This window comes from Danio rerio, chromosome 17 (genome assembly GCF_052040795.2).
Source record: "Danio rerio strain M-AB ecotype USA chromosome 17, GRCz13ab, whole genome shotgun sequence".
Taxonomy (NCBI): domain Eukaryota; kingdom Metazoa; phylum Chordata; class Actinopteri; order Cypriniformes; family Danionidae; genus Danio; species Danio rerio.
Genome location: NC_141037.1, coordinates 23,689,062 through 23,703,289, shown reverse-complemented (window position 1 = coordinate 23,703,289; position 14,228 = coordinate 23,689,062). Strand labels below are relative to the sequence as shown.

The following is a 14,228-nucleotide window of genomic DNA, read 5'->3' as shown; positions in this document are numbered from 1 at the left end:
CTAACAACATTTTTCAAAATATCTTATATTGTGTTCAGCAGAAGCAAGAAACTTGATAGAAAAAGTTGAGTAAATGATTGCAAAATTTTCCTTTTTGGGTGAACTATCCCTTTAAAACTGCATAGTCTTTTGTAAAATATATTAATTCAGTGTAGATTAAACCAGATTGTCCATGTAAACGTAGTCAGTGTTGCAAAAGTTACACTGATTGTCTGACTTTTGGTGATGTTTGATTTGAATACTAACATATATTGACAATATTGACAAATATTGTTTTGTGTAAGTTTTTTTTATAGTTAAGTTAGATCATTTATTAAATTTATCAAAAAAACTTTATAATTATTTTATTTTAATGTGTTACACGAAATGTGCTTGGATAATGTTGAAAATTAATGCAATGATTTTGTAAACTATAATAAATTAGTAAAGCATGAGACACACACACACTATGCTGTATGAAAACATATTTTGGGCTGTGTAAGCTGCTCATAGTATTGTAAAAATGCTTTTGGCATATAAACATAACTTTCTTTATATCATTTTGGTCCAAAGATGTTACCCAGCAATTTCAGCACGACCAAATTAATTTTCATTTAGAGGTCTCTGCCTGAAAAAAACAAAAAACAAAAAAAGGCATCTTGCTTGGAAAAAACCTGCAGTGTTTACTAAAACTCATTAACAATTTCTCATGCCTTGTTTAGGCAGCAAAATCTCTTATTAGATAATTTCTAGAATCATTAATCTGGTCTATTGGTAGATATATGTTCTGTAGTTCTTCTAGTTACTGTATAAACCATGTTACTACATCTTTCTCAGCCTAAAGAAAACTAACCGTTACTCACCAACATGTTTCCAAACTCAACAATATGCCCTCATCTAAAATGCCTTCAATTCAGGGTTAATTTACAAAAAGCAACATGAGTGCAGTCCATTAAATCCTCAGAGCTTTGAAAGAACAACCAGTGAGCTATAACGTTTTCATCTGAGTAAATCGATAAACACAAACTGTACCAAAATTCAGGCAAAAAAATACTAAAAAGAAAAATGGCAGCAGAAACAAAACTGACATTTTAGTGGAGCCAAAAAGCTCTCCATGATTACAAAACAGAATGAAGCACTACAGTATGTGCTCCTCGAATGCACTGACAACTAACCCACATTCTCTCTCTCTCTCTCGTTCACACCATTACTGGACAGTCAGTACCTGGAGACACTAACAGGATGGCAGACAGACCACTGTGGCACCCTGACATCTTTCACCCCAAGACTCACTGATTGCCACTCTCTCTCTCTCTCTTTCTGTGTGTGCGTGTTGAGTGAAGGACAGGCTGATTGCTGTGTCTTCGTGTTAACCTTTCAGACAACAGAATAAGTGGTGTTAGAAGAGCCGTTCCTGCTTTTGAAACAAGCCACCCCCATCAGTGAAAACTGACAGTATTATCAAGTTTTTGACTGTGCTGCGGTTTGATTACTAAACCCACGTCAGAATACAAAAAACAACTCAAAAATATAACAGGTATTGTTGGGCAGTGCCACTCAGATGAAACTATACGCCCTCTTATTTTAATATTCATTCAGTATTTTCAAGATCAACACAGATCTTGGGAAAAAACATGATCCTGATTATTTTGCTGAATATTGTAATCACAAACAAGCCATATGTATCTTAAATATACAGTTATAATCTATACAGTTGAATACATATACAGTTGAAATCAGAATTATAAGCCCCCCTTTCAAATTTTTTTTTTTTTTTATATTTCCCAAATTATGTTTAAAGCAAGGAAATTTTCACAGTGTGTCTGATAATATCTTTTCTTCTGGAAAAAGTCTTATTCGTTTTATTTCGGTTAGAATAAATGCAGTTATTATTGTTTTTAAACACAATTTTAAAGGACAAAATTATTAGCCCCTTTAAGCTATATATATTTTTCGATTGTCTACGGAACAAACCATTGTTTTAAAATAACTTGCCTAATTACCCTAACCTGCCTAGTTAACCTAATTAACCTAAAGTTTTTAAATGTCACTTTAAGCAAAATAGAAGCATCTTAAAAATATCTAGTCAAATACTATTCACTGTCATCATGGCAAAGATAAAATAAATCTGTTATTAGAAATGAGTTATTAAAACTATTATGCTTAGAAATGTGCTGAAAAAAAAATTCTTTCCGTTAAACAGAAATTGACGAAATAAAAAAACAAGGGGCTATTAATTTTGACCGCAACTGTATATTCTGCAATTTAGGTAGCCATTAGATAAAAAAAAATTCAGAGACCACAGCAGAATAGGTTAAAAAAAGTAAATTATTAAACTACTATTATTAAATAGTATCTTATGAAGCTACACCATAAAAAAGTTGGCAATTTAAAATTGTAAGGTAACTTGCAGCAGACCTTTTTTGAGTTGAAGTTGAGTCAACTCAAAAAATCTCTGTAGCAAGTTGAATTACAATTTTGAGTTAAGTCAACTTTTTTTTTTTTTTTTACAGTGTACGAAAGTCTTTCAGTCAACAGCAATGAGTGATTTTGTCCATGTTTTCAGATGTTTAATTAATAGTGATAATCACAGTCGACAGCAGGAATATAACAGTCACTTTAAGAGTCACATGATTACAATTTACTTTTACAGATGTATTTTGATTCTCAGTTCTTTTACATTTAGTCATTACATAACAAACAGGAGATTGTGTAAGCATACATACACCAAGATCTGTTTGGCATGTTTCATGTTTTCGACCACTTTGCTGCACTTACATGTTGTGTTAGGGTGGCACAGTGGTGGAGTGGGTAGCAGCACTGTCACCTAACGGCAAGAAGGTCACTGGTTCGAGCTCCGGCTGGGCCAGTTGGCATTTCTGTGTGGCGTTAACATGTTCTCCTTTTGTTGTTGGTTTTCTTTTAGTGCTCCGTTTCCCAAAAGACCAAAGACATAAGTGTATAGGTGAATTGGGCAAGCTAAATTGTCCTTAGTTTATGTGTGTATGTCCTGGTCCACGAGGTTAGGGGTTGAGTGTTGGGCTAAATACCCACCTCGTATAAATTAGATGTTGCAAAACACCAACATGGTGCAGCTAAATATCAACTTTGATATAAACGGCCCTGGGAGTGTTCCTCTGAGGCCGAGCGCATGCACAGAACAGTTCTCATTCTCACTATTTGAAAAAAATTGAAATTGAACAAAGCACCAGTTCCACCATACGTACAGCAGCATTTACTTATAAACACTCTATATAACGGTAACTATAAATAGTATGACCTTTTAACACAAAATTCATATTTAAAACATGAATGAACATACTGAACAAAATGGAACTTGAAACAACAAAAATATATTATAAATCCCTTACAATTATTCAACACAAAAATCTAAACTGAAAAGAACTTTAGTACCATTGGCTTTTTTCAAGAAGCAATTATGTACATTAAAATTACATTATCCAATATGTGTGAAGAATAATGTATAGGTACAAATCATAGAACGCTGTCATGTGTGATTTTTTTCTGCATCTGCACAGTGCCATATAAAAATGCTGCCGTCATGGCAACTGTTTATCAATCAAAATGTAACAAATATATGAAAGATAAAGTTCTCAGGAGATTTAACTCAGAAACCTGCTTTCTTTACTTTAATGGTGAGTTTTGCACTTTAACAATTCTACAAATGTGTATATTTTGTGGTATATATAAGTTTTATTGCTATTGCATTGTTGGTGGACCTGATGAACTTGTGTGACTCTTGTTTACAGTATAGGAATAATGCAGATTAGATTTAGTATCGTTCATTTTAGTATCATTCATTTTTGTGTGTACTGTTTATTTTCTGTTTAATATACAGCTTGGTCTATTTCCTTGGTCTGTTATGTTTTGGTAAAAAATAAAAATGACACGTCACAGGAGAACGATATTTTAAAAACAGACATAGAGAGAATGTGTCATTCAGAGAGATCTGACATCCTCTGTGTGTGACTGCCAGTTGTAACTGGGTCATATGTTTGAATTTTAGCCTAGTCTGTGATTGAGTTAGAGTACACACACACACTAGAGATGTGTGATGATGTTCTGTCAATAGAGGGTTATTCTTTCAGTCTAATCCTTTCAGAAAACTCCAGCAAAGCCAGATGAGCAGTGAATGGAAGATAGAGAGAGAGAGAGAGAGAGATGAATAATGCAGTCACACAGCACAGCTTCCCGAGTCCTCTAGACATCAAATGAGGGGATCAACACTACCAGACACCTACACCACTGAACACATATATAGAAATGTTCACATACCTTGTCATTTCAGCGAGGACATGCAATGGGCTTTTGCTTTATAAGTCTGTCATTTATTTCCCACTGCTTTTGAACAGGTTTCTCAAACATTCTCATGACTCTCGTAAAATTCAGAGAAACCTAGTGTAAATTTTTTCCGCATTAAAAAGTAAGTAATCAAACTCAGTGTTATTAAAAGTCTGCATTAAGCAGAAAGTGCAACTTTTTTTTCATATCGTGATGCAGTGCCTAACAAAACTTGTTTTTTCTATTGGAAGCTGAATGGATGTAGTAAAGTAGGTCTTTTATTCAGAAAGTTCAAGAAAAGGGTTTCGGGTGAGTTATTACAATCTAACAGAGACCTCCTCTTCACCATTTCTGTTGTCATAGTGCTGTCAAAACTGACAGCTGGAGGGGTGTGGTTAAGTATGTTAACTAGGCCCAATACCAGAGGCAGACATAATCTGAAAATAAAACCGAAAACAAACAGGAAGTACATTTTCATTTCAATTTTAGATAGGTTAGATTTCAATTTTTGCAACTGCAAACAATTTTTTCTTAATGACTTGCACTAGGGTTGTAACAATATACCGGTATGACGGTTTACCACGATTTGAACGTGCACGATTATCATACCATGAACAATTGCATATCAACGGTTTTAACCCTTAAAGACAGAGACAGCCGCCCGCGGCTAAAAATAAGTATTGCTCTTAAATGTTTAATAACTTTTGATCCGCTGATCCGATTCATACAATTCAAAGCCTTTCAGAGGCTCCGGAATCAGTGCGGTTACGTCATCAACATTTGACAACGCTGATTTGACAAAGAAACGCTCGTCACTGTGTCTCCGGACAAATCAGACATGATACATTGATGCATTGTCCCTCCTCCATGCCCAGATTGGTTCAAACTCGCTATATCACAACCAATAAGCATAGGTTTCGCTTTTGTTTGTGGACCAAGCTTTTTAAACAACACGGAATGAGAGATAGGCATACATTTATGCGCGGCTAAATAAAACGCAAAAAAAAAGTTTTTCATGAAATAATTCTCATACTAAGTACTTTTGCATGCACAGCAGCACAGAAACATGACAAAACAGTGACACAGCAAAGACGAACTGCTGCTCTTGCTGTTTTCAAAAGACGCAAATGAAGATGCAGCTGTTTGTCTGCATTGCAGACAACCATATCCAAATCCATATCGATAGACAACCATATCCATGCTGGCACATAAAACCTAAGGATGTTCCATATTGAATCTAGTTTCGTTATGTAACTATTTATAGTATAGTAAATATTTATATCTATTTTTTACTGAGGATTTGCACCATGTTTATTTGGACTTTATTTGGACTTTGACACATTATTTATTATTTTCTTATTTTTATTTGTTCATTGTAAGTGGTGTTGTTTATAGTAACTAAAAATATATTATTTGGAAAAAGTCAAATTTTCTTCACTGTTCTATTATTTTGTAACATTTGTAACATACCGTATACCGTGAAACCGTCAAACCGTGGTATTGTTTTAGACGATTATCATACCGTGAAAAATTCATACCGTTACAACCCTAACTTGCACAGATTAACTTTATCACAAAACTAGAAAATGTGAGTTAACAACATCAATACGGTTAGTTTTGATTTTATGTGTACTTCGAATATACCCGCTTCGAATGTTATCAGTCTATTGAATGGGCGTTATCAGTGGTGATAAACTGATAGACATAGGCCAATTTTGGTGAGCTCAGAAGGCTGTTATCATCCATCCACATATTTAATTAGCTTTATTAATAGAAAACAGACCCAGCTCTGTTTTTACATTACCATGATGGTTGGGTTTAGGGTTGGGGTAGACACTAATAAAATACAGTTAACAGGAAATTTAATAATAATTCTCATGATAGGCGACATGGTGGTGCAACAAGTAGGTTGCTGGTTTGAGCCTCGGCTGGGTCAGTTGGCGTTTCTTTGTGGAGTTAGCATGTTCTCAAAGCGTTCGCGTGGGCTTCCTCCGGGTGCTCCGGTTTCTCCCACAAGTCCAAAAACATGTTCTACAGGTGAATTGGGTAAGCTAAAATTCTCCGTAGTGTATGTGTGTGAATAAGAGTCTATGAGTGTTTTCCAGTGATGGGTTGCAGCTGGAAGAGCATCCGTTGCAAAAACATATGCTGGATAGGTTGGCGGTACATTCCGCTGTGGCAACCCCAGATTAGTAAAGTGATTTAGCCGAAAAGAAAATGAATTAATTTTTTATGATTAATCAGTTATACTACTAGAAGACTCTAGATCCAGATCTGTTTTTACATTACTGTGAAGGTTGAATTTATGGCTGGAGTAGGTGTAGACATTAATAAAATACAAACAACGGGAAATTTATAAAGTAAGATAAACAATCCTTGTTACCTTCCAGCCGCAGCCATATGTAATTGATAGCTGATCAACGATATGAATGAATGATCAAGCAGTAGGCACAGACGATCCCTACTGGCCCATATCTATCAGTTGATAACCACTGATAACGGCCATTCAATCGAGTAAAAACATTTGAATCAGTTAGTTAAAACAAACTAATTTAATAAAATAAATTGTAAAGAAATGGCTTTTTGAGGTAGCAATTTTAACTATATTACTACATTTTTACTAAACTATTTGTATACTGTCCCTAAAGTATAGAAATAAAAGATCTATTATTATATGAGGCAGAAAGCACAACAGCAGGGGAACACTTACAAAGAATGCATCTTTGCATCTAAAATTGCAAAATGCAGCGTTCAGAAGTGGTTTCGTATTTTGGCCGAGAGAGCTTAACACGCAGCAATTTAAGAAAACACATGCAAATACAGTTTGACAGCATACAGGTTGCAAATTCTCACAACACAAACAACTGAAGAAACTTGCTGCATTTTGTCACAACACAAACGACTGAAGAAACGCGCTGCATACTATTAAAACAATGTTTCACATTTAATCAACAGTTTATTTAGGCTAATAATTCACAAAAGACAACAGAATCGTGTAATCCGGATATATAAAAACAAAAACAAAAAAACAAAACAAAACAAAAACTTACCATTAAAAGACCACTAACAACTCACGCAATAATAACACATCCATATTTCAGCAGGGTCTGTCATGTTTTTGGCTCCCTTTGAAACATTTCCGTTGTGTTATGTGGATATTTGCAAGTGTTGTAACAAAATGCAGCATGTTTCTTTATTTGTTTGCGTTGTGACATAATGCAGCAAATTTCTTCAGTTGTTTGTGTTGTGAGAATTTGCAACAAGTGTGCTGTCAAACTGATGAAGATCATTTCTTGATTTTCTGTTGTTTTTGTAATTGCATGTAGTTTCTTAAAGTTAAGTTTCGCAAACTAATTTCGAGAGGAGCACGTGATTTGATTGTGCACTGCTGGCCACTCATCCGTAATCAGTAATAATCCAATCAGAATGATCCTAGTTTAATATAAATGGATCACTTTCTCCTCATTGCTTTATCTTCTTTTTGGAAGAATCCCCCCTTCCACCCCATCTCCTCCTTTTTCTCTCCTTCTAAAGGGGGAGCGATCGGGACCTACCTGATCTCGGATCCCCTGATATGCTTCTAGACCGGGCGAGAGCCCTGGGCTCAAATATCTCCGAGCTCAGGGTTCTCTCCCGGGACAGCATGCCAAACCTGCTATAAATGTCAAGCATATCTAAGAGGGAACTCTTGAATTGCAGCACGTTAAGCTCTCTCGGCCACCATAGTTCCGCCATGTTGCATTGTCATGTCAACTTGGTAAACACAAGCACCCAATGCTTGCCTTGTCTTTGAGTTTTTCTGATTGTTCCACTGCAGTGTAACTGATATTAATGAGCTGAACTGCATGTAAAAGCTGACATGACATGTCGTCTAAAAATGCGGTACTCATGCAGCATGAGACGCTGCAAAAGAAGTGAGTGTATAATAGTCACGCTCATCAGTCAACCACATTTACATGGAAAAACTATGAAAATATATGATTTTATTTTATCGAATGCAAGTCTAAATCCTTTCTACACCCCCCCCCCCCCCCAACACACACACACACACACACACACACACACACACCTACACACAAGATTGAACAGTTATCTATTGCACTCCACTGCACCCGTCACAAGCACATGTTGGTTACATTTAGTTTAACCTAAAGTGTTAATTAATACAGCAATTAACAAATATGCACTAACAAGTAATTAAGCTAGCCATTATTCACACATGAACTGATGTACTAATGTGGTTAAAGATAGTTCACTGTTAGCACATGCCTTAACTCATCATTAGTTCATAATGAAATAACATTTAATTTACATTATTAGTACATCATTATTCATGTTTTGGTATTGTAAAGTATCACCAAGATTCTTTCAGCCACAGTCAGGCAGACAGATCTGACTTTGCTTAAAATGCAATCCATCAGATGAAAAGAGTTTGATTAATTTAAACGGTGTGCAAGATCAATTTCTCCTTCAGCAGAGCGCTGATAACTGGGATGAGTGTTATTATCTCTGCCTCCCAGGAACTGGACTGAGTCGATCCATGAAGTCGTTTGTGTTACACAGAAAAGGATCATCTCAGCACGCCTCCATCTGCTAGCTTTAAAACCATGCATCCTGAAGAAGAGATGCACAACACGAGCACATAAACCAGGTAAAGCTGGACCTTCAAGATGGCCAATGTCCTGTCAGCGGATTACAGACAAAACTGCCCTCATGACAGGACTCAGCAGGATTAGGAGATTATTAGATGTCACCTCACACACAGACTCACCACCCCTCCATTATTCATCTGTACGTGATTGATTTTTTCCCTTAAGAGAACACAGTTCTTCTTCACTAAAACTAAAGACAAACATTGAATAAAGGTTTCTACAAAATAACGAATGACCTATTTTACAATTTTTATTTTAAAATACAATACATTAAAAAATAATATTTCACATTAATATTATTAGTTCTACTATAATTTGGACCAAATAAAATCAAGATTTTAAAGTTAGGGTTAATGTACATCCAGCCAGTTGTTCTCGCACAAAGCCAGACGTGAAGCAAAGGGCTGTTGTATAAGGCTGAAGGCCTTTACTCTGAAAACTCATCCAGCTGGATGTACATTATCCCAATACACAGCTACTTGCCACAAAACTAAACAATTAGACAGCTATAATAATCTACTGGCTTTTTAATGAAATGTAAAGCTTTCTAAAAGAAAATTATTTTTGTCTCCTAGTTCAGAAAAGTTTAAATGAAAGCATGCAGATAGTTTTCTACGAACTGTCTAAAGGCCGTAACAGTGGTACGTAACAGTCAAAAGGTACCAAAAAGCAAACTGTACCGTACCACTTTTCAGGTACCCTTTTGAAAGGGTACCTAAGACAACAAAAGGATATCAAAAGGTGGAGCCAGGCATGCAGCTGAACGCTATTGGTTTACTGAGATGTGTAACTAGCTCATGCACAAGTCAGAAGAATGAAAATGTTGAGAAACGGTTCCAGAAAGCAGGTAAGACAAAAACAGAACCCCAAAAATAAAATAAACAAATAAGTAATAGGGTGAGAATGTGGTAAAATATGAAAAAGTGGTAAAAATCAGGCGAGGGCTTTTCTTTTTTCTGGATTGCCTTTTAAAATTGCCGGTTGGGTTTAGGGAAGTGGGTCGGCAGGTCAATCTGTTGTTTTGAAAATACTATTGGTTGGGTTTAGAGAAAGGAATAGGAGAAGTTTAATACATGCACAAGAAAATGTATAAATCCACAATCAAAAGTGATCAGACAATGAATCAACTGAAATAAGAAACTTACTGTACATATGTACACAGAGTTGACTAACGGAATGACTGATGAACTCAATTGATAGAGGGAAACTGAAAAAAGAAAACTAAACAAACTTGTTAAAGTTGTCTTAGCAAATCCCAGGTTTAGCTAAATTATTCTAATGAAAGTGAGATATCATTAGAGGGTTTTTTTTTTAAACAGAAATTAGATAAAAGGTACAAATTTTCCATATTTTATGCAGCAAAAATGAGAGCAAAAATGCCTGAACTGAATAAGAAAACCACCTACACAAGGGCTTAAATTTACTGTACACTCAAAATATTTTAAGCGCTTTGTTAGTGTTCTTTTTAGTTTAACATTTCCAAAAAGCTTATTTATGAAATCCAACCAAAAAGCTCTAATATCACATAAGAACAAGAACCTAAATAAATAACAACATTTTTGCCTTTGCTCATTCCCTCTCCTCCTGCCTTTCTTCTTCTATAATAAGGATGGATCGCTGCTTGTGCTGGTTTCAACATCATGAATCTAAAGCTGAGCTCATTACCGAACCGGGACGTTTAATAACCTCCTTTTCAGAAAGCTAATAAGCATTAATGCTCCTCGGTTTGCTCCAGGCCAGAGTGTGAACTGACATTCAGCAAATCACTAGTGTCGGCCAAAGGAATCGCCCTCACTTCCAGACCAACTCAGGGAAACTCGCTGTTAAAACATGCGCCTGGATTTAGGAAAGAAACGGGACCTGCAGGCCACCATAGATTAGTGTGGGGAAGTTTTAATCTTGCAAAAAAGTCACAGGAGAAAGATCATCAGCTTAAAAGTTCCACTGTAGAGGGCGAAAGGCCAACTGGAAAGAAGGATGAGAGCTCAGACTTTGTGTGCTTAAGTGTGTGTGTGTGCGTTATAAGTCTAGTAAAGGTGTGTAAAATTGATCTAATCCAGGGGGATCGGTCTCCACCGGCAGCAGGATTTTCCTGCTCCACTAATCTTTAAAGAGAGCCTTGCCAATGTTTCCAGCCTCACCAGCTCATTTGTACAACGCCTCCCTCTCAGTTTCCCTTTCCTCATTTGTGACCCGTAGAACAGCAGCCACTCCATCACATCGGCTGCTTAGTACTGACTTTCTGAAAGTTCACTAAGTTCTCTCTTTCTTTCACATTTAGGCTCTTTTGTTCCTTCATGCATCTATGGACAAACACACTAAATAACTGCTCCTGACTGAACCTTGTTGCGGCACTCTGGATTTAAAGGGATCATGTTTAGACAGCATGTCACTGATGAGATGATGACAGAAATTGCAAATGGCCTTGAACAATCAATTAATGCACTACAGAATGTTACGTTTTACAAACATACACAATCTGCATGTAAACGCATCAACCTTTCACAGTGTAATACTCACTTCTTTTGAGTACTTTCAAAAGGGCTAGTTTTTACTTATACTTTGAGTAATATTTACAACAGATACTTTTACTCCAACTCAATATTTGGGCAAGTAAGGGTACTTTAACTTGAGTATGATTTTTCTGTACTCTTTCAAACACTGGTAATATAACTATTTACACAAATTGTGAAGGTGAAAAACAAAAACATTTGATTAAAAAAAAAAAATCACAATATATGTGTGCAGTACAAATGTATCTGTCTGGTTTTGTATAAAGTTTTGGCGGAAATTTTTGCAGGACTTCAAGCTTTAAGAGCAAGTTAAGTCTGTTTTCCATGATATTCATCCTTTAACCATTTCCTTTTTAATCCAGACACATTCATTCTGAGTGACTGGATGAAGAAATGATTTCTTTCCTTCAGTTCAGGCCCAGACTGAACTTGCAGCCTTTTTCCAAATTCTCTACAAGCGCAGTGTTGTTAAAACACAGCAAAATGCACTAAATACACAAAGCTGAATAGATTTGGTCTAAACTGGTAACTGAAATAATAATCAAATTACCAAAGTATTTACTAAATAAACAAAAAAATGAACCAGGATATGCATGATTGATGGACGTTTCTAGGACTTCATGTATAAACATAAAACAGGGCGTCCAGGTAAGAAAACTATGTAACTACTTATGTAAGCTGCAATGCAACTCCAACTATGAAAATGTGTAAAACAACTAAAATAGTGCATTGGGGACAGTGTGGCTAGTTTCTGTAATATTTCAAGTAAAAAAGGAGCAACTTTTCATGGAAAACACACACACACACACACACACGCACACACGCACACACACAGACACACACACAGACACACACACAGACACACACACGCACACACGCACACAGTTCTCTGGTTACAGTAAATAGTAATAGCAGTGTTTTGGCAGTAGTAATCTCCACCTGTTAGCTCTGCTCCTGCAAGGGAAGCTGAAATACAACAAACACTCTACCGCCTTCTCCTCTTCTCCTTTCTCATATCGCCAATCCCTATTACCTTTAAACCAACCTCTGTGAGAATGAGCTCACACTAGTGTGACCCATAACAAACATGCACGCACACTGAGAACGAAACAAGAAGCAGAACAACTATAAACATTCACTTTCTTTATCTCCTACACATGTACACAAACACGGCAAACTGACAAACAAATGAGAAAAGACATATTTTTAAAAAGCAGGAAACAAGAAAAAGTAGGACAGCATTATTACAGTACATGTCAACTGAAAAACTACCATTTTTTTATTCTACTTCCAGGGTTGGGGTGTTTAAATGCCATTTATTTCATTTAGATAGATAGATAATTGATAGATAGATAGATAGATAGACAGACAGACAGACAGACAGACAGACATACATAATCTGCTATCATGCTATACAAACGTATACATGCCCTCAAATACAGTATACAAGTCTTTGTGTGTTACTGTATATTGTGAGATGGTGTTGTGTGAGGTCTTGTTTGCCTGTTGTTTTCACTCTTCCAAGCCCATGCACATTATTTCTTTTAATATCATCTGCACATTTAAGAAGATCCATCTTCTTAGACTAACGACAATTAAGAGACTAACAGACAAATATAAAAAAGTGAAAACATTTACTCTCGTGAAAAAAACACATTAAGAGCAGGAGGTGTAAACATTTGAACATGATAGTGTGTACGTTTGTCTTATTTTGAGAGGATAATATTTTCATTTAGTGCTCCTTTCTGAGGCGCATACTTGCATGTTTACCATAAGACAAAAGAACAATTTATCCAGATTATCCAGCTCAAACATTTACACACCTACAGTAGCTCATAATCCATTTTTTAGCCTTGTTGAGCATCAGAAAAAAAGATTAGAAAAAAAGCATTAGAAAAAGTTTTTTTTTAAGAATACTATGTAAATATTATAATCTTTTAGAGGATGTTTCTGTTTTATACAGTAAATACTATATTAGTATTCCAAATCATTTAGATTAAGTTGCTAAATTTGAGTTATCTAAACCAGCGTTTCTCAACCATGTTCCTGTAGGACCAGCAGCTCTTCATATTTTCCATGTCTCCTTAACCCAGCGGTGGGCAATTAATATTTTCAAGGTGCCAAAATAGACTCTGGGGTGATTTAGAGGGCCAAATCAATACAGTTAATTAGTTTTTTATTTTTTTTTATTTTGTGAAACTGTTCCATGAACATTCATAAAAACAATTTAAAAAGGATACATTTTACACAAATAGTATTTTAAAGTATTTTAATAAACAGCATCACTATATCAACTTCATATAAATGCCACAAGGTTGTTTGTTTTAGTCCTTCACCTTAATTCATTTTTATTCATTCATTTATTACTGTATGCTCAGTGAAAGAATTCTAGCCTGTGTTGGGCTGAACAAGTACACTGAAGTCAGGTTGAATGAGAGGTGAATATGTGGTGTAATGATCATCACTGAGAGAGGATCTGTATCTGCATTTGTTAAATTGTTATTCTGAGGTAATTAGTCTACCTGTATTACTGTGCAATTTAATACAACATGTGAAGCTACCTGGTTGGTCACAAGACTCGTGTGTCGCTCGCAGCAGTATAAAATGTTTAGAATTTTTTAACTCGCAGTGCCTGGAAAACATAAGCGTGATAACGCATGTGCATCCCTTTTTTATTTGTGCACGCGTGTCTCCATTTGAAATAATGAAATAGAGCACACATAAGAAAAATATTGCTGGCGTGCATCTGGAGAAAAAAAAAATATGACACTGACATATTTTA

The 14,228-nt window shown here is 35.7% G+C and overlaps 1 protein-coding gene and 1 long non-coding RNA gene across 50 annotated transcripts in view; both read right to left on the bottom strand.

Annotated features, from left to right (window-relative positions):
- slc8a1b (solute carrier family 8 member 1b) overlaps window positions 1-14,228 on the bottom strand; it is a 200,561-nt gene that overhangs the window by 106,105 nt on the left and 80,228 nt on the right.
- Window positions 3,233-12,835, bottom strand: LOC147833076 (uncharacterized). Its single transcript, XR_015513369.1, has 2 exons — window positions 5,841-12,835; window positions 3,233-4,825 (listed from the first exon to the last, which is right to left on the bottom strand). It is a non-coding gene; the product is annotated as an uncharacterized LOC147833076 (long non-coding RNA).